The following is a 19,678-nucleotide window of genomic DNA, read 5'->3' as shown; positions in this document are numbered from 1 at the left end:
AAATCCATGCCCAAGAGGAGGCAATGAGGACTATACCTCTCTTCTATCAAGAAGCTCAGTGACTAAATCTTATTTCTGGGACACCAGAAGTGAGAGCTCAAACCTGTCTTTGCCTGATGTGAAACAGATGCTTGACAATTGCTTCTCAAACTCCTAGGAGGCCACCTTAGCCACTGCATTAGATGTTATCCTGGAGTGGTTCATCCACTGCCTTACAAGGTGGATTTCCTCCACTCTGCTCCTTCACATAAACTGGAACAGAGATAACGCGGGCTACGTCAGTAACCTAGCAAGTTGGATGCTCACCTCGGATGTGGAAGCTGGGCATTGACCTGCCTTCCAGCAGACATCAATTACACAGAGACATCCACCAAGTCCCAGCAGGGAGTAAGAAACCCAGACCTTAGGACCCCTCTTATTTCAGACAGTTCCTCATCTTTCCTAGGGAAAAGTGGGCAGACCTCCTTCAAACACACATTCTCTAATACCTTGCCAGTCTCAGAGGCTGAGGGAGTGACCCACTGTGATTGGCATTACTCACAGCCTCCATCATGGGGATATACTGCCAGCATCTTCTCATCTCCATGTCTATTTCCTCCTACAGCAGCAAGTCCAATTTGAATTTAATCTTAGAAAACTAGGGCTGAAAGAAACCTCATGAGATCATCTAATATCACTTTTTGCCTAGAGGCAGGGTATGATATTCCTAGGCTAAAACAAATGTGTTTATCTAACATGCACATAAGAAAGGAGGGACCATAATTTCATTCAGATACCTGCTTCAGTACTTTATACTCCTAGTATTTATATTATTTTTCTTACAGTTAACTAATTAATCTTTGCTTCAAATTTGTTCTCTTCCTCTCTCACCATGTATGAGAGCAAATATTAGCTTAGTCTAGAAACACTGAAGTTGGATTTCAAAGTTAAATCTTCCCATTGAAGCTAGTAATTAGTAGACAATTTTCCAAAGCAAAAAAAAAGCCTGCTCTTAATTCTGTGTCACTGTGTATAGAGCCTCCTTTTGAGCTTTACTGGGGATGTGGCAGCTCTGTTTATTTTGAAGGGATGATTAAAGCAATCACTTGGTGATAGGTAGGGAAAGCCCAATGCTGGAGATTACAATGTAGCTTTCTAATTAGGTTGGAATGAAAATAGGTCTAAATCCATTAAGCACACCAAATATGTTTGCATAGCTGGTAATTGATAATAATTATGGTTCCCTGTAACCACAGTAAACACCTAGCTGTTATTTTGTAACCTAAGGCAAATGACTAAGGTATTTGTTTTACTTAAGCTGACAAAACTTGTAAAAGAGGCTACCAGTATGACATTCCACAGCAGGAGGAAAGCTGCCATTTTATCTGCTGGCTGGTAAAAAAAAAGAAAAAAGACAAAAAACTACAAATATTTCATAATGTTATCTTTCTGAATAACTGAGGAATTGCACACCTCATGTGCTTGGAGGATCCAAGGAATTAAATGTTAGTTGAACAGTCTAACTCAGTCCTATCTTAGCACAGAATACATAATAATGTACACCAGCAGTGACAGAAGAACAAGCTTATTCTTGAGACATCAATTGAAAAGTCTGACCCTCATTTGCTTACACAGAAGAAATCACATTAAAGCAATCAAGCTGAGTTTCAAAATACTTCAATACAGATACAAACTACACAATGAACATGTGCTATCAGCCAAAAAGTACCTGAAAAACCATTCTAGTTACCTAGGGAGCAAACAGGAAACAACATGTAGGCATTTTTCATCATAGATGATTGCTAAGTGCTGATCTTTTTTTGTTGGACTCAGTTATGTGGGAAAAGGAGAGCTACCAAACCCACAAATCTGGTTAAAATGCAGATAAATAAATTTGCAATAACATATATGTTGAAAGCATTACAGCAACCACATGTATTCCCTTGCAATTAATTCCAAGAGTCAGCTACCAATACAGCCAATGTAAAAGTGCAACAGGATAAAGTAGCACTTCAGGGACCTGCACAGATTGGTAAACTTCCCAAACTGATTCTTAAATCCATCAACAAAAATGACTACCTGTATGTGTTTGCACCTGTGGAGTGACAAGGGGTGTGACTGATTTGCTAACAAAATACAAGCTTAAGGCATAACATTCTATGTGTTTACACATATCTATCTCCTAGAAAACTTCACCATGTACATTAATGACCATTTATCTGAAACTAAGAAACCCACAGCTCTTGATTTCTTGATAATCAAGGCTGGTAGCTCATCCAGAGTCTATCCAAGTGAAAGAAAATTTCAAATTGCCTGTTAAGTCCTTGAAATAAAGCAATATCACCACGACAACCATCTCTTTGCAATGCAGAAATCCCCTTTGTAGCAGTTATGCTGCTGCAACATGACTTTGCATAGTGAAAATGTCAGGGACTTGTTGGGGCCTTTGCAAAAGGAAACTATCTCTCTGCACATAGGATTAGCCCCGCACACTTTAAGACGCAGCTTCTTTCTATACTTTTGATATTTGGGATTAAACACCGGCAACACATGTGGTTTTCAGGTCTAGGAGATATTTAGTTTATGGGCACTCTCAAAGCAAATTGTTCAGATTTCCAAAGATCTGGAAGATCCATCTGTATTTAAAAAATACTTTATTGCATTTCTGTGGATAATTTTCAGATATTATGGTGTCCTGCAAATGCTTCTAGATATCTCCTTTATGGTGGCCTTGATTTTAGACAAGGTTTTACTCACCATAGGCGTAGGTCCTTCACAATACCGCCTGGGAGAGCAAGAACTGTTCTGCTAAATAATTGGACAGAGCTTTAATCTTGTTTTGGTTATGTGAATCAATAAACTGCTTCAACTGTAAGCAAAGCTATGATGAATAATAAACATAAAGTTTCTAGTCTTCTAGAGAATGGTGTTTACAGTCATGGACACTGATAAAAAGATGGGCCTAGAAGAATAAGAGGTGCTAGCAGTCCAAGTGCTCTTTGGAATAAAAAGTAGGTCACAGGCTTACAAGTCTTTACATTCTTAAAAAAGAAAAAGAAACCCCCAGATATTACAGAAGTCTGACATTTAAAAAATGCAGAAAAACGTCTTTAAAATTGCAGAAAGCAAAGGGAATAAATCACTTTTACACAACACCTGCACTCTTTTCACAACCAGAAGTGGGATATTTCCTCAGACTTAAAAAACCCACAGTTTCACCCTTCTTTTGTGCATGAGAGAAAAATTAGAGAAATCAGGTAGAAATAACTCAAAACACAAGCATGTTGTTTTTCTTTCCAGAAAGTAAATAATTACACTGAAATAAAGGTCATCTGGCTATGTTTTAACATCTCTTCCAGCAAAATTTAAAACAATTTCATGTAGAAAAGCCTAAGTTGCTTTTTTCAGTCTACCTCAATATCATTACACAGATCTGATTTTGAACACACAGAAGTTAGTTGTCACTGTGTTACTCTCCTCTGATACACTGCAGTCAGTAGCTAGGCTCTCCTAAGGAGCTAGATGAATGCTATTTCTCATCCTAACTGCCTGCATTTTCAATATAAGGGGACAGTAATAAGAGATACAAAATTAATGGATACAGCATGGGGCAGAAGGAAAAGAGAACATATTGTTTTCTCTGTTATCTTAAAAGCTTCCTTCAACAGTGAAGTAGGAAGTAATTTCTATAAGGTTAATTTAACTCACAGAAAAATACCTTAAAATATAAAAGATTAAACAAGTTTGTGTCTTAACTAGTGGCCATTTATAAATCAGCATAAAGGAACAATATGAGATACATATATATTACCCAAATATATTTAGCAATTGGATGTGAGTGGTTCATATTCCAAGAAAAATGGAGGACTGCCACTCTAAAGACACTGAAGAGGCAAGGGGAAATACCCAAGTTCCTTAATACTAATTTATTGCTGGGTGAATTGCAATTCTAAAACAATTTTTCAAGAAGCACAAGAAGGTACGGAACAATGACTTTCATCAAACAAATCCTTAACTTTAAAGAAAACCTACAGAAGGAAAATACCGACCATCTTAATATTTCCAGATCTTCCTTGCTTTTCCTGTCCCCCACACTAACACATCTGTCTGTACTTAATTTTTTATTAGCATGGTCTGAAATTTTGCAGTAACATCTTCTGTATGTAATACGTTTCCTTCTGTTAGAAGGATGAGAATACACCCGAGATTCACCACCAACTACTGACTCTAAAGTCATGAGTGTGGTCTCAAGCCATAGCAGGAGTCCAATGAGCTGTTCAGGTCTGAAGCTCATACCCCTTTGGGAAGAAGCTTCAGAAGAACCTCTGCATTTGCTTTTCCCCATAATTTGGTATAAGGAACAGATGCCCCCACCTACAGTTTTTCCATGGTCCTGAGAGGTCTGCTAAGCCTGTCATAGTTGCAGAAACCAGCTCCCATGAGCACAGTGAGTCTCTTTGCAGACTCCAAAGCTGGAGGGCTTACACTAAACCTCTTAAGCACCGACAAGGACTTAGATTGGCAAGAAAAATGGAGGCATACAAGGATTCCTTGTATAGTGTAGCTTTATGGGTATCTAATCAAGCCAGGATGCAAAGTCTAGTTAGGTACCTGCCACAGAGGAGGAAAGAATTGAGATTTATTGTGGTGGCACCTTCAATACGAGCAGAAGCCAAAGAGTAAGTAAGCACTTAAGCAAGAATCATTGTGCTCCATGTCTCCATTTGCCCCTTTGTCCTTCTGGTTGTTGTCCTATTGTCCTACTATGTCTAGTGTGCAAATTAAAGCTGAGTGGGCTACCTGCAGTTCAGAAGACTGAAACAGCGGGTTTCACCGTTTTGTGAAGAATAATGGTGAAGTATTTGTCACAACTAGCGGTACACAGCAAGCTTTCTGAGACTCCATCTTGGTACTGCTCTATGTTATAACTACAGAACAGGAAAACCACATCCTTTCTGTACATGAGCATATGACCTAGAAACTCCTAGTAAGAGGTGTGATTTCACTGTAAATACCAGAAAGACACATTTTGTTGCTGCAGCTGGCAAAGACTGATGGTGTAGAGAGCAATGTATTGATGCAGAAGTTACTGAATAGGTAATGGATTTACAGGGCTTATGTTTTTAAGCACAGCACAAGTTAGTAGAAACAGAATTGAAAAGAGTAGTCTCCTCTCTATTGTATCTTTGTCTATGTGTGCACTCCATCAAATGAATACACTTTTCAGAAGTCCTGGGAAAAACTTACTGGCTACTTTGACCACTGAGAGGCTTGACTTCAATGAATCATTTTCTGTTCCTTGCTGGACCAGGGAAGAGACTATTTTGCATGTACAGGATAAAAGTGGTAGAGCTCATGTCTGCCTAAGCAAGCAGGTTGTAACAATTTCACAATGGATGCATTTTGACTTGGGTGAACCTTAGGGACCAGAAACTGGACTGGATATTCTAGTACGATTATTCTAACAACTAATTCTCTTCTGCTCCCAGAATTCCAGAACCAAAATTTTATGTGGAAACAGCTCAAACATATTTTGAAGATGTGATTATTATTTTATGTGTTTTCTGCTCTACATGTCTGTTTTCTGAAAGAAAAAATACATTTGTAGACAGGGGAGATGCAGGGCTCAAACTCCAGCCGAGCTTTGCTGAGCCAGGATATTCAGATATCTTGGCCATGATCACAACAAAAGTTTGGGGGCTGGATTCAAAAGGCTTGGGCACTCAACTTTCAACCATCCATGCAAGGGTGGGTATAATGCAATAGCTCCTATTGTATATCACTGTTTTCCTGGTGTTGCAGCTACATGTCAGCTGGGATAGCCTAACATAGACCTGTCCGTAGACTCCATGCTCAGGCAGGCAGTCCCAACCCTGGTGGACCCACTTTTACTTTTGGAACTCTAGCTCTCGAAAGTTCACATGCTTGAAGAAGTCAAACTTCCAAATTGCTTTGATTTTTGAGGAGAAGGATAAGAGCAAGAAGAATCGAGCTAGGTGCTATTTGTAGCATTACAACACAGCCAAGGATACAATGAGGGTGATTCTCTGAGCAATGTCCATGCTCCCATGTTAAGGAATGTTGTCACAGCTGAGGAGCCAATTTTCCCTGCCATTCAGCTGATGGCTGCCTGTACCTCAGCTGTTTGACTCTTCTTTCATAAGAAAATCACCAAGTGCCTTGGTTTTCCTTCCTGAAAACTACCGATGATGCTACTACTCTATCTCAAAGAACAGATAGCAGTTCAGAGATTGCCAACATGCCATACACACCAGGGAAAAAACCTGTAGTAGAAGATGCAGCAAATTTTCTTAAATGCAAGACACTATGTGATCGAATTAGTGTATTACATCTCTGCCATATATAGTCCTAGATCAATATGTATTTAAACAATGGAAGATGGAATAAACCAAAATTCAACCACAGCATGGACAATAAACTATTGTCAGACTATAATGTATGCAATTAGAGGGAAAGTGGGAAAAGCAGGCAGGAGGCCTCCATGAATGAGCAAAGATCTTCTGGGACAGCTCAGGGAGAAAGCAGCCAGAGAAAGTTTCTTGGGAAGAGTATAGGCTTGTTTCCAGAGCACGCAGGGGTGCAACCAGGAAGGCTAAAACCTTTTAGAATTAAATCTGGCCTGGAAAGTAAAGAAAAACAAGAAAGGGGTTTTTCAGGTACCTCAGTAGCAAAACAAAGATTTAAGGGAATGTGGGCCCACTGTTGAACACAGAGGGTGTCCTGGTGACAGAGGATGCAGAGAAGGCTGAACTACTGAATTGCCTTCTTTGCTTCAGTCTTTATAGCCAGGGCCAGCCCTTGGGAAACCAAGTCCAGCAAGGATAGTAGGATGGTCTGGACAGCAGAGGACTCGTCCTGGGTGCATAAGGAAAACATTAAAGACTTTTTGGGCAAGTTTAACAATCACAAGTCTATGGGTCCTGATGAGATGCATGCAAGAGTGCCAAGGGAGCTGGGTGATGTGGTTCCTAAGCTCCTCTCCATCATTTTTGAACAATCATGGAGGACAGATGAGTTGCCTGAGGACTGGAGAAAGGCCAATGTCATGCCAGTCTTCAAAGGACGACCCAGGAAACTACAGGCTGGTCAGCCTCCCCTCCATCACTGGAAAAGTGATGGAAAAACTCATCCTGAATGTCATCACTAAACATATGAAGGAAAAGATGGTTATTAGGGGGAGTCAACATGGCTTCACCAAGGAGAAATCCCGTTTGACAAACCTGACAGCCTTCTATGAGTGCATAACCGGCTGGCTAGATGAAGGGAGAGCAGCAGATGTCATCTACCTTGACTTCAGCAAGGCTTTTGACACTGTCTCCCACAACATCCTCATCAGAAAGCTCATGCAGTGTGGATTGGATGAGTGGACAGTGAGGTGGATCGAGAGCTGGCTGAATGACAGAGCCCAGAGGGTGTTGATCAATGGCACAGAACCGAGTTGGAGGCCTGTGGATCAGCTTTGGGGTCAGTCTTGTTCAACATCTTCATCAATGACTTGGATGAGGGGACAGAGTGTACCCTCAGCAAGTTGGCTGATGACACCAAACTGGGAGGACTGGCTGATTCCCCAGAAGGCTGTGCTGCCATGCAGTGGGATCTCGACCGGCTTGAGAGCTGGGCAGAGAGGAGCCTAATGAGGTTCAACAAGGACAAGTGCAGAGTCCTGCATCTGGGAAGGAACAACCCCATGCACCAGTACAGGCTGGGGGTCAAACTTCTGGAGAGCAGCTCTGCAGAGAGAGACCTGGGAGTCCTGGTTGATAAACTAATAAGCTAACCATGACCCAGCAATGTGCCCTTGTGGCCAAGAAGGCCAATGGCATCCTGGGATGCATCAAAAAGAGTGTGGCCAGCAGGTCAAGGGAGGTTCTTCTCCCCCTTTACTCTGCCCTGGTGAGGCCTCATCTGGAGTCCTGTGTCCAGTTCTGGGCTCCTCAGCTCAAGAGGGACAGGGAAGTGCTGGAGAGTCCAGTGCAGGGCCACCAGGATGATCAGGGGACTGCAGCATCTTCCTTATGAGAAAACGCTGCAGGAACTGGGGCTGTTTGGTCTGGAGAAGAGGAGACTGAGGAGGGATCTCATTAATATTTACAAATATCTAAATGGTGGATGTTAGGAAGTTGGGACATCCCTTTATTCTATTGTATCCAGCAACTGGACAAGGGGTAATGGGATGAAGCTGGAACGTAAAAAGTTCCATTTAAACATAAGTAAAAACTATTTCACTGTAAGGGTGACGGAGCAGTGGCACAGGCTGCCCAGGGAAGTTGTGGAGTCTCCTTCCTTGGAGGTCTTCAAGACCTGCCTGGACACGTTCCTTTATGACCTGATCTAGGTGGACTTGCTTTAGCAGGGGGTTGGACTAGATGATCTCTAAAGGTCCCTTCCAACCCCTACCATTCTATGATTCTATGATTCAATCCTTCCCTTATTTTCCTCTGCTAAAAGTAAATAGCTAAATGAACCAACTTCACCAATATTCCTCTCGTGTCAGTTGTGTCTGTGGTCCAAAAATGGGCTCATATTAGCATCTCAGCACTTGTTTTCTGACCTCATCTGGTCCAAATATTTTGCACTCTGCAATCAATTAATTTTTGAAATCTTGAAGGGGAATGGATCATAGAATTATAAATAGTAAGAAAAAAAATCAAGAGATGATTTTTCTAATGAAATGGAGCCATGATATGAGCAAAAAAATCCCTAAAGTATTTTGAAAATAAATCATTTATCAGCGTGATAAATAGCACAAATTGTAAATACGTAATGAATAGAGAATAAAAAAAAATCAGGCAGCTCATATTAGCTCTTTGGCTATGACCTTTGGAACTTGATAGTTACAAAAAGAGAAGTCCGTGATTAAAGAGGAGGTAGTTGGCTGCTTTGGAGACTAGGCTCAGTTTTAAGCTAACTCTTCCAATATTCTCAACAATTTTTTCTGTATCTAACCACATCATTCATGGTGAGCATTTAGAATTAATCTGTATGAAGTTAACTCTAGATAGTAAATCAGAATTATTACCCTACTCATACAAACACAACTGTCACCAACTGCAACAAGCATTATCAACTGGGCTGGTCCAAGAGTTAGTAATCACTAGTGAAACGTAGCAGCTTCAGTATAGCTTGTGGGTTCTCAACACCACCAAGATCTTGAATAAATCAAAGGCAGATGCAGTCTTTAGGATGTATGGCTAGCTTAATTAAGTAATTTTATCATATATATCCATAAAAATGGCATGCCTGATATACTGCAGATTATCTGGGTATATATTGTGTATTATCTGGGGACACATGCTTACACAATATACATCTGAAGTCTGAAACCATGACTATATAAACATGTCCAATGTATGTTTGCTTTATTTTCTGAGATGCAGAACAAACCTTGCAAGAGAAAATAACAAACACTAAAGCAGAGCTGAAAGCTGTCCAGAGCTTCAGGTGGAAAAATTCCTCTCTGCACCAGGTGTCTTTCAATGTGCAAATAAAAAGCTGAAAGTCTCAGATGCACTTTTTGCTTACCCAGATATTTGGCTGAAGAAGTGATAAAGAGCATAAAGGGACATAAATTCAAAAGTTTTTAAAGGAACTCTCTTCTTTTTCTGAAGAGTGAAATAATGAAATAACCAGTGTCAACCTCAAAGAAGATAATTAAGGTCAGCAAACAGAGCAGCCTCAAAACCTGAGAGAAGGGGATGAGGAGCACTTGCTACTCACCATATGAATGACAAAGAGAAAAGCAGACCTGACCTTTCAGAGAGACCTGGAAACAGTCCCAAGAGAACTGGTCATTAGAACAAAACAAAATACATAAAAAGGCATTAGGAAAACCTCACTCCAGAGGGAAGAGGAAGTGGTTTAAGGGGATTAGCTCCCAAAAACAAAGCTCTACTCTTCCTCAGACTTCGAGGAGTCCCAGAAATATTCTTGTATAGCATTGATGGGGCTGTGAAAACAGACAAATGTTGGCAATGACAAGTAATCGGAGGTGACATCTCTGGACCTTAACTAGCCAGCACACAATTGTCTCATTTTCATGGTGTGTCAAGTTAAATTTAGACTTTAGTGCTTTGTTTGTCTTGGGCTGTTATCTGCTTTCCAGAACAGAACACGGAAGAACATTTACAACTTTATAGTGACTTTGACAAAAATGTCAGCCCACAAAAACTAATGCTGAATCTTTTCCATCTTCTTTTCCATCAGTTTTGCCTTGGCACTCTAAGACTGGGATAGCTGACTAAGTCTTTTCTATCTTGAGATTAAAGAGATAATATCAGGGAGTCACAGTCACATTTGAGCCAGCTTTTCTAAGACTGGAATTATGCTCTCTCATTCTTTTACTGAAGTAACAGCCCCTTCATGCTGTGCAAACCCAACTGATCTCTAGTGAGATCAGATACTTTAAAAGCATTGATGCTTTTTTCTGAAGCTGACATTAAGAGTCTGATGTCTTGCTGCATCAAGGCAAAAAAACCCAGTCCTCTGAGCTTCAAAATTACTCAGAGATTTGGGCTTTAAAATGGGAAGGAATTTATGGACTAGATAAAGGGCTGAAGTTGTTGGAAATACCATAAAAATTCTCTCTGCTTGTGGTATTTTGGCATTTTTGTGTTCAGAAGATCAGGATACAGAATCACAAAATCACAGAATGGTAGAGGTTGGAAAGGACCTTTAGAGAACATCCAGTCCAACTCCCTGACAAAGCAGGTCCACCTAGATCAGGGGGCATAGGAATGTGTCCAGGTGGGTTTAGAAACCTCCTGAGAAAGAAACTCCACAACCTACCTGGGAAGCGTGTGTCAGGGCTCCCTCATTCTCACAACAAAGAAGATTTTCCTCATGTTTAAATGGAACTCTTTGTGTTACAGCTTTTTTCCATTACCCCTTGTCCTGTCACTTGATATAACAGAAAAACAGGGATGTCCCAACCTCCTGACATCCATCATTTAGATATTTGTAAATATTAATGAGATTGACCCACAGTTTTTCCTCAGACGTTTCAGTCCTCTCAGCATCTTGGTGGCCCTGCACTGGCCTCTCTCCAGAACTTCCCTGTCTCTCTTGAGCTGGAGAGCCCAGAACTGGACATAGCACTCCAGATGTGACCTCATCAGAAGTGGCAGAGGAGAGAGGGAGAACCTCCCTCCACCTGCTAGACACAATCTTCTTGATGCTGCCCAGAATGCCATTGGCCTTCTTGCCCACGAGGGCATGTTGCTGCTCATATTTAGTTGCTGCCCACCAGCACTCTCAGGTCCCTCTCCCAGAGCTGCTCTTCAGCAGGTCACCCCTAGCCTGTGCTTGTTATAGAGGGTTGTTCCTCCCCAGGTGCAGGACTCTTCCATTGCCCTTGGTGAACCTCAGGAGGTTTCTCTCTGCCCAGCTCTCAGCCTGTCCAGACCTCACTGAATGGCAGCACAGTCTCTGGTGAATCAGCCAGTCCTCCCAGTTTGGTGTCATCAGGAACTTGCTGAGGGTCACTCAGGTGGTTGATGAAAATGTTGGTACAGAGATGATCCAAAACTCAATCCAATATCCATAACTTTTAGAACTCATTGCATGGGATGCAAACTTTGTAGATAAGTTCAATGAAAGATGGACACAGAAGAAAAAAAAAAAAAGCTACAATGACTTCTCAATATCTTGAAAAAATGTAACTCTTCCAGAACAAAATTTTGTTGCACAAGAGGACAAAGACTCCACAAGGACCCAGTTAATTGAAGCATACACGTACAAATGAATAAGGAAAGGACTGAGCCTGTACTTAAATTTAGCACATGTTCGATTACTCTGGTGAACTCTCCCCAGCAGTCACTGCCCATTTGGAAATCCTTGTCAAGGAGGCAAAGAGGAATAAGCAGGGTTGTTAAGCATGTTAAAAATGTAGATAGATAGATTTTTAATGGCATATTTGTTAAGTTTTCTTCCACCCTGACTCTCCTCTGCCTGCTGTCTGGGTTTTGTATGTTGTTTTTAATGGTTAGCAACGCATCACAGTATGGCTGCTGTTTAAATATTTGCCTAAAATAAATGTAGTCTGTGCTTAAGAAAAGTGGTTTGGCACAAACCAGACATTTTCAAACATCCATTTACCAGATGGATCACTTTGTTCAATTACAAAGGAAAAAAAAAAAGATGGTGAAGGAGCTGAAAATCAATGGAATGTTCCTAAGCACATAGCATTGTTTACTATCTGCATGTCTCCTGGCATCCTCTGAAAAACTATCAGTAAGTTGCTCTAAAATGTTCCTTTCCTTTAAAGAAGTCCGCATTTTAAACAAAAAATAAAAAGACAGTAAATACAGTCTACAATAGCCTGATGGAAAAATGTGCTAAAGTATTTCTATAAATCAAATGTAGCAGTTTGGCATTAGCTCTGAGGCAATAAATTTAGTAAATTAGGACCAGATGATTTTAAAATAAAATCTTACATAACTTTCTCGCATGTTTTGGGTTTTAGGGGTTTTTTTTACTTAACATGAGTTTGTCTGTCTTCATAAAGTTATGTTGGCTACTACCAGAATGTCGTTTAGTCTAATTTTTTTTTATATTTATCAAGCACTGAATGCTTTAAATATCAAAGTTAGGAGGGGAATGGATATCTTGAAAGATATAAAAGGCTATAATCCGTACTGATCTACATAAAGTGTGGGGTGTTTCGTATCCCTAATGCCTCTGACTATTTCTCATTATTTTCTCATTATTTTTTTCACATAAATTCAAAGGAATGTCTCCATTCCTCCCCACATCTCCTACAAATGCCACTCAGTCTGACAGACTTTGCTTTCACCCATGTGCTTAGATCAGGAGTCAGCATTTGGGACCTTGCATTTCTTATGCTTTCCCACTTTTGAACTCTGAATCAGAAGATCCTTCTCTGAGAAATAAAGAAAACGAAACAGAAAGCTAGTCTAAGAAGCCTATTCCACCAGCTTTAGTCCAAATCTTTTGTTCCTATCTACACATATATATATACCTGAAACCTGCTCTCCCAGCACATTTTTGACCTTTACATTCCTGAGACAGTGTTTACACCACTAGGTAGTCAGCCAGACCACTGCTTATGTTCTTTGGGAGAGGTGATTGCATACAAATGGCCTTCATGGTCTTCTTTTTGGGCAAAGACTCATCCATATCGTGGTCTTTCACTAGACACAGCGAAGTTTGAAATAGCTACTGTGGACTCATCTCTCACTACAGTGCACTAGAATGCCTTACCTTTGGAAACATGACCAAAGTCCCTTTACAGTGCCTACTTAGTGTCTACAGAGACACAGTCAAGACACTCTGTCTCAAAAATTTAAAGGAGAGTCTCTCCAGTACTCCTTTGACACCTCCAGGGATTTCTAGCAATGGCTTCCAAACATACATTCTCCAGGACCTTATGGCACCACAAATGAGCTAAGCCCTTCCTCAAAAGCCCTGAGTACACATTGAGACAGACCTTTACAACTCACAGACAGAGCTAAACCACGGAGGTGAGGAGTCAATACTCATGCCAGCTCTTATGAGTCAAGCCCTCATCAGACTGCAGGAGAAAACATCATGAGTCAATAGGGATGCGAGGGAAAGGGCAGACAGAGAAGAGAATGGGTTGAAGGAGAGATCAGCAAATGGGTGCATGTAGCTTTTTTACCATGTGATCCAAGACCAGTGCTTGTATTAGCTGTGCAAGTGTTAGTAACCACACTGAAACAAGCAGAAGAATAATTGTAGTGGATACTCATGAGAGCCGAGTAATCTCCAAGTGGTGCCTCCCTCAGCAGAGACAGTCTACTCTGAGGAGCCAAGGCTCAGGATGCTATGTGGTGTAGGCTAAATCCTGGTCCCAGCAAAGTCAAGGGAAGTTTTGCCAATGGGAACATGCTCTGTCCTTTTCACCCTCTCTTTGGCTACCCCACTGCTGGAAGCAGTCAGAATTTGCAAATTACACCAATTGCAAAGCGAGGGAACAGAAGTCCCATGTTCCTTCTCTTCCAGTATTATTTCCTGAGAGTCCTTCAACACGCAGTAATGCAATGAGCTTTTATTTAAATGACATCGGGCTGAATTGCTTGTTAAAAATAACACAAGAGGAGGAAGGGTTTGGACATCAGTCATTTTTCTTTAATGAATGATTTTGTGAGAGTACGCCATAAACAGATTTAGATGGCAGCCAAGATAACCATTTTTGGCAGTTTTGTGGGGATATAAATTTACTCTGAGATAAGCGCTTAAACACCAACACCTAAAATAAGAAAAATAAGTCAGTGTGAGACAAAAACAACAGGCTTTGCAAGCAAAATGGACAGTTTGCTAATCCAGTCACAAGACAATTCCTTGGATGATGTGTAAAACGGACAGACAACTTCCAGTCAAGAGAGGTTATTTTTTAGGGTCAGTCTGGAGTTTTTGCAACATCAAAATAGTGTGCCTTTTGTAAATCAAGAGGAAGGGGAGAGTATTTAGACTAGGATTTCTTTAGTTACTTGCTCCCTGAGATGAGGTTAAGATGCAGATGGGGTTAAGATGGGGGGTTGGACTAGATGATCTCTAAAGGTCCCTTCCAACCCCTACCATTCTACGATTCTGTGATTCTATGCAAAAATACCCATGGGACTTTAAGTATTTTGATGCAGTATTTTAAATCAATCTAATAGCCTGATTGTAGATTGTAGATTGAAGTAAGGACTTCAGTGCACATCCCACTTTATTTAGTATCTTCATGTTTCTGTACAATCTGCTTCCACACCAATTCAGAAAAAAACACTGGCACTTGTGTTTGGAAGTGAGGCACTTCTCCCTGTCGACAGCAGGACTAGAAACACAAGAAGAGAGTTGGGAGAAGCAGGCAAGAAAAGTAGACAGGACAAGGGCACCAGAGACTGCAAAGAGCAGAGCCATGCTCTACCATGTTGAAGACAAAGTTTCTGGGGATGGGAATTGCTGCACATTATTCTGTGTGTGCATATGAGGATGTGAGAGAGATCACACCTGCTGAGAAAAAACGCACTGATGCTAGTCTGGAAAAATCTTATCTTTCTAGAAATCAAACACAAAGTCACAATAAAGTGAATCCTTTTACATTTCCTGCTTAATTGTCCACTCTCACACTCCTGTTTTCATGAAAGATCTGTTTTGCAGGTGGGTTAGGTGCTATTTGAGTCAGAACTTCATTCTCAGAAACCTAATATGCCAGATGCATATATTCAAAAGAGCCTGGGACGTTTTGTAACTGGAATCATAGTACTGTGGTGGGCTCATTGCGCTCCACACGCACACAAAAAAAAGACCCCCAACTGAAAACCAAAAAGAAAATAAAAACCTTAGTCAATTCACCCCTATTTTAACAATTGTAATACTTAATGGAATAAGGTAACGTGATACACATCTCTGCTCCACAGTTTCACCCAAACTGGGGAAAGTTCAAGTAGAAAGTTCAGGTAAAGATCTGAGCTTTTAGATGCCAGCACTATGACTTCTTACAACTGCATTGAAATCTAAACATGCCTAAGCTCTGTGCCCAAATTTCTCATCTGAAGCAATTTTGGTTCCAACTCAGGAGTCCTTTCATCTTAAATGAACTGTGATGTCTAAACATACATTTCCTCTTGAGCAACCTTCCTGTTTTACATTTATCATATTTCATTTGCACAATTGTGAACAAGAGAGAAGTGGTGGAGCTTTTTGCAGCCTCCATCGTTGCTCTATTTCTCAGCATTTACAAACAACATCTCCCCCCCCCCCTTTTTTTTTTGCATCAGTAGGTTGAATGGCATGCACACCACACATCTGGAAGCAAGCCTGTATTTTTTAACCCATGTATTAAAAATATTTAGTGCCAAAGGGGAAAATAAAGGACTGTATTCTTCCAGCATGACTGTTAGACTGGTTTGTTTGTTTGGGAAATGAATAAGTCTTTGACAGTACCTAGAAGGAATAGGCCAATGTGTGCTCCATCCTGACATTCTTTCCCTCTCCAGTCTTCTCCACATATCTTACATTCCTCTTGCCTTCCCAACACCACTGGTTTATGGGCAGGCAAGCACTAGGGACCTAGCTGCCACAGCCCTGCACTCATCTTGAAGCCATCAGCTTCTGCCATCTCTCCTACCTGATGCACCAGCTTTAGCTGCATGAGTGCAGGTGTCGAAGTGTGTGGAGCTCTTACTTGCCTCAGCTTTGCAAAGTGTGTGCAGGGCAGCTCAGCTGCCATTGCTGCTGTCTTCCACAAATTCTTTCCAATGCTGCTGAGAACAAGAAGTCCCCCTGACCCAGCTCTACACCAGCTGGACAGCTGGGGCACCTGCAGTGCTGCACAGGCCTCAAAAAGCTATTCTTTTTCCATTCTCATCTGTAGTTAGTACTCAGCTTTGAACCAAAGACAAATTTACTTCATTTCAGTTTTGCATTCTTGCTTTTCTCCATGGTGAGATGGGTCCCTCATACCATTTTAATAGTGAGTCCACCATCCCCCTTTCCCTTGTTCACTTCTCAAGAAGGTAGTTGCCTGCTTCTCATAACAAATTAAAATTATCTTCTTCCTTTGCTTTGTTCTTTAAAGAAAAAAAAAAAGACAATAAACCATAACAATCAAAACCCCCACACTTTTCAGGTTTTATTCATTGAGTCTGACTGGTGGCTTAGTGATAGCCAGTGCCTGAATATCTAAACTCCAACTGCTTTCTATGATTTCTCAAGCTAACAAAGGCTGTATTCATTTCCAAAATCTTTTGGGTGGGAGGACACCAGCATGTTTCTTTCTGGCTGGCATTTGAAGCAAAATAGAGAGGACAGAGGGAGCTACACGTATTCCCTTTATCTGAAGCAGAGTCACTAAACAGGGCCTTGATGGTTGCCTTATAATGTTAAAAGTGCGATTCCTAAAGAAACACTGCAAAAAATGCCGTTCCCAAGAATGTGAACACCTTTTTGTGCTTTATCATGAAAGGAGGTGGGATGCCTGGAAGATTAGTTAATACGTATTTAAGGAAATGTAGAATTCTAGAGCAAGGTACGTGAACCAGTTCTGTGGTTAAAAAGCATCTTAGGTAGAATGGCAAAGGAGAGTAAAATTTAAAAGGACAATTCAATTAACAATTTTACCCTTGCATTTAAACTTGACCACTTCAGTGATCACCACCTCTCCTGCTGCCAGGACAGACTTCTGTTACTGTTAAATGAAACTGCTTACTTGAAAAGATTTGCACCAGTGGTCAAAGAAAAACAGAGAAGATTTTGTTTTGGTTTGCTGAAATGTAAAATATTCCCTTCTTTGTGTGAAAATGAAATCTTTTGCTCATTATCTGCTAGTGAGGTGGGAGAGGGGGCCTTTCTGCAGGGACACATAAAAGAACTCTGCGTGTATCAGTGGTGAATTTTTGTTAACATTCTCTTCAGAAAACAGAAGCACTTCATCTTTTTAAACAGATTTGTCCAAGCAAGCAAATTCCACTGCTTCTGTGTATAAAACTATTCTGTACTGAAGAAATTCTATCCACTGCACACCTGCTGGACGAGTCTGGGTAGCATTATAGAGGTGGAAGGACCAAAGCTAATTCCCACAACTACTTTGCTCATAAAGTGCCACAGCACTATAATTAAATTAATTTTCTAAAATTAATGGTCAAGTATCACAGTAAAAGGGGACGTAGATGCCACACAACATTATCCAAAGGTTAGGGTAGGAAAAAAAAATACCAAGATAGCTCAGTTTCCCAAACACAGCTGTGAGGGAGACACTTTCATGTCTCTCTCAGGTTGCGTCATGGGGAAATGGGAGTAAGAGTAACCTTCGAGTAACCTTTCAGTGTAGGATATCTGCCTCCTTCTTCTTCTATCCATTATCATAGAGTGATAGCTGGCTGATTTGATTCAATGAGTATTCCATTCTCAGGAATGTTGTGTACTGAGGGATGTGACAGGCGAGCCTTGGAGCCTGACTGCAATCCTTTTGGCTGTCCTACCATTTCATCTCCTACCATCCCTCAAATACCCCAGCATCTCAACCCACAACCAGGAGGGCACCAGGAAGACAAAACCCGATGGTGTAGTGAGAAATAAAGCAAGAGATAAGCTCACCAAGAGGCGACAAGCAACAGGTTGCCCAAAATAATCAGGCAGTAATATTAATTGCCCTCAGCAAAAGCAAAGAACAAACAAAAGTTACTGATGCAAGTACAAGAACAAAACTCATTTGTTACTCCATCAGAATTACAGCAGCATAACATATGAGGTGGTGAATCAAGCTATTGCTGTGCTGTGAAGCAAAAAGACCCATTACATGAATTACCCTCCCAGGAACTTCAATAGAACCCTGTAGTTATAAATCCTGGCAGTATAGCTCAAGTTGCCTCCACAACACAGACATCAGTAATGCTAGGTCTTGGCTTCCTCATCACCATGTTCCATTGTATAACCAAGTTGATTTATCCAAGGCAATCAACTTAAAAACTCTCCTATACTGTGCCTGAAATACAATATTACACACTGGAGGGCCAGCAGTCAATGAGGTTATGAAGAAAAGCAAAGTGCTAGCATGAACCACAAACGTGTGTTTGACACAATCCCAACTTGCAGCAATGCATCAGGGTTAGAGGATCTTATTTACAAATCTCTCTTTCAAGGTATATCTAATTTCTGATATTCGTGATAAGATTGTGGGGAACTACCACATTGCCAGTTCTGCTAGAAGTGCTGCACTAACTGGCAGTATTTCACCCCTGGGGAAATTAAATCCCCCATCAAATCACAAAGAAAATCTAAGATGGTAAATGGAGTAGGTGAGAGAAGGGAGAGGAAGGGTGCATGAATAAAATGAATGGTAGGACTTCACTGAGGTGGTAGTGTGCAATGGCAATCTTTCACTGTAAAATACTAATTTTTGTATTTGCTTCTTCAGGATTATAAACTATAGCCATCAAAACTGACAGACTTTGTGTTTTCAGACCTAAAGCAACACTCCAGTGGCATCTAATGAAAAGTTTTTCATATGAGTTATGGAGACTGATAAATGTGAAATAATAAACACAAGGAACAACCCGACTAGAGTTTTATATTAACACATCTGTTACCTCATATTAAGATCAGTCAGGGACATTTTACATACATTAAAAGGAATGCAAGTTAAAACAAAAACAGAAGGTACAGCTTTTCAAATGTGCTTAGGTTTCAAAATCGGATTGTAAAGCATCCTGAAAAAGGGAAAACATCAATTACAAAAATAGTATCAGTGCTGGTGGGATGACTGGAAACCAGATGCATTCTGAATTTAAATACAGGTGAAGTCAGAAATATATAATATCTATAATATATAGAAGTATAATTATTTTGTCTCTGATACCCAATTATTAATACGGTTCTAGTATGGTGAATGAATTACCTTCATAATAAAGGTGCCACGTAAAGACATTTTACAGAGCATATTCAGAGAATGGGATTTGGATGCTAGTCCAATACCATACAAACACCTTAGCCACTGTATCCTCTGCACTTAGAAGAAATTTTCTCCCAGGAGAAGTCTGTATCCTGGAGGTATGAAGGTCAAGACCACACAAAATCAAAGGTCAAACTCTGTAGTTAAGAAACACTTTGCATTCTCCTCACAGTAGGCTGGTTATACCTAATTACTGAAAGTGGGGGCTTTTGTCTTAAATACAGTGTCTAAGGACAGTGCACACAAATGAGTTTTATTCTCTTG

Source organism: Colius striatus, chromosome 4 (assembly GCF_028858725.1).
Source record: "Colius striatus isolate bColStr4 chromosome 4, bColStr4.1.hap1, whole genome shotgun sequence".
NCBI classification, from domain to species: Eukaryota; Metazoa; Chordata; class Aves; order Coliiformes; family Coliidae; genus Colius; species Colius striatus.
The sequence above is the reverse complement of the archived record's forward strand: the minus strand, read 5'-3'. Positions refer to the sequence as shown.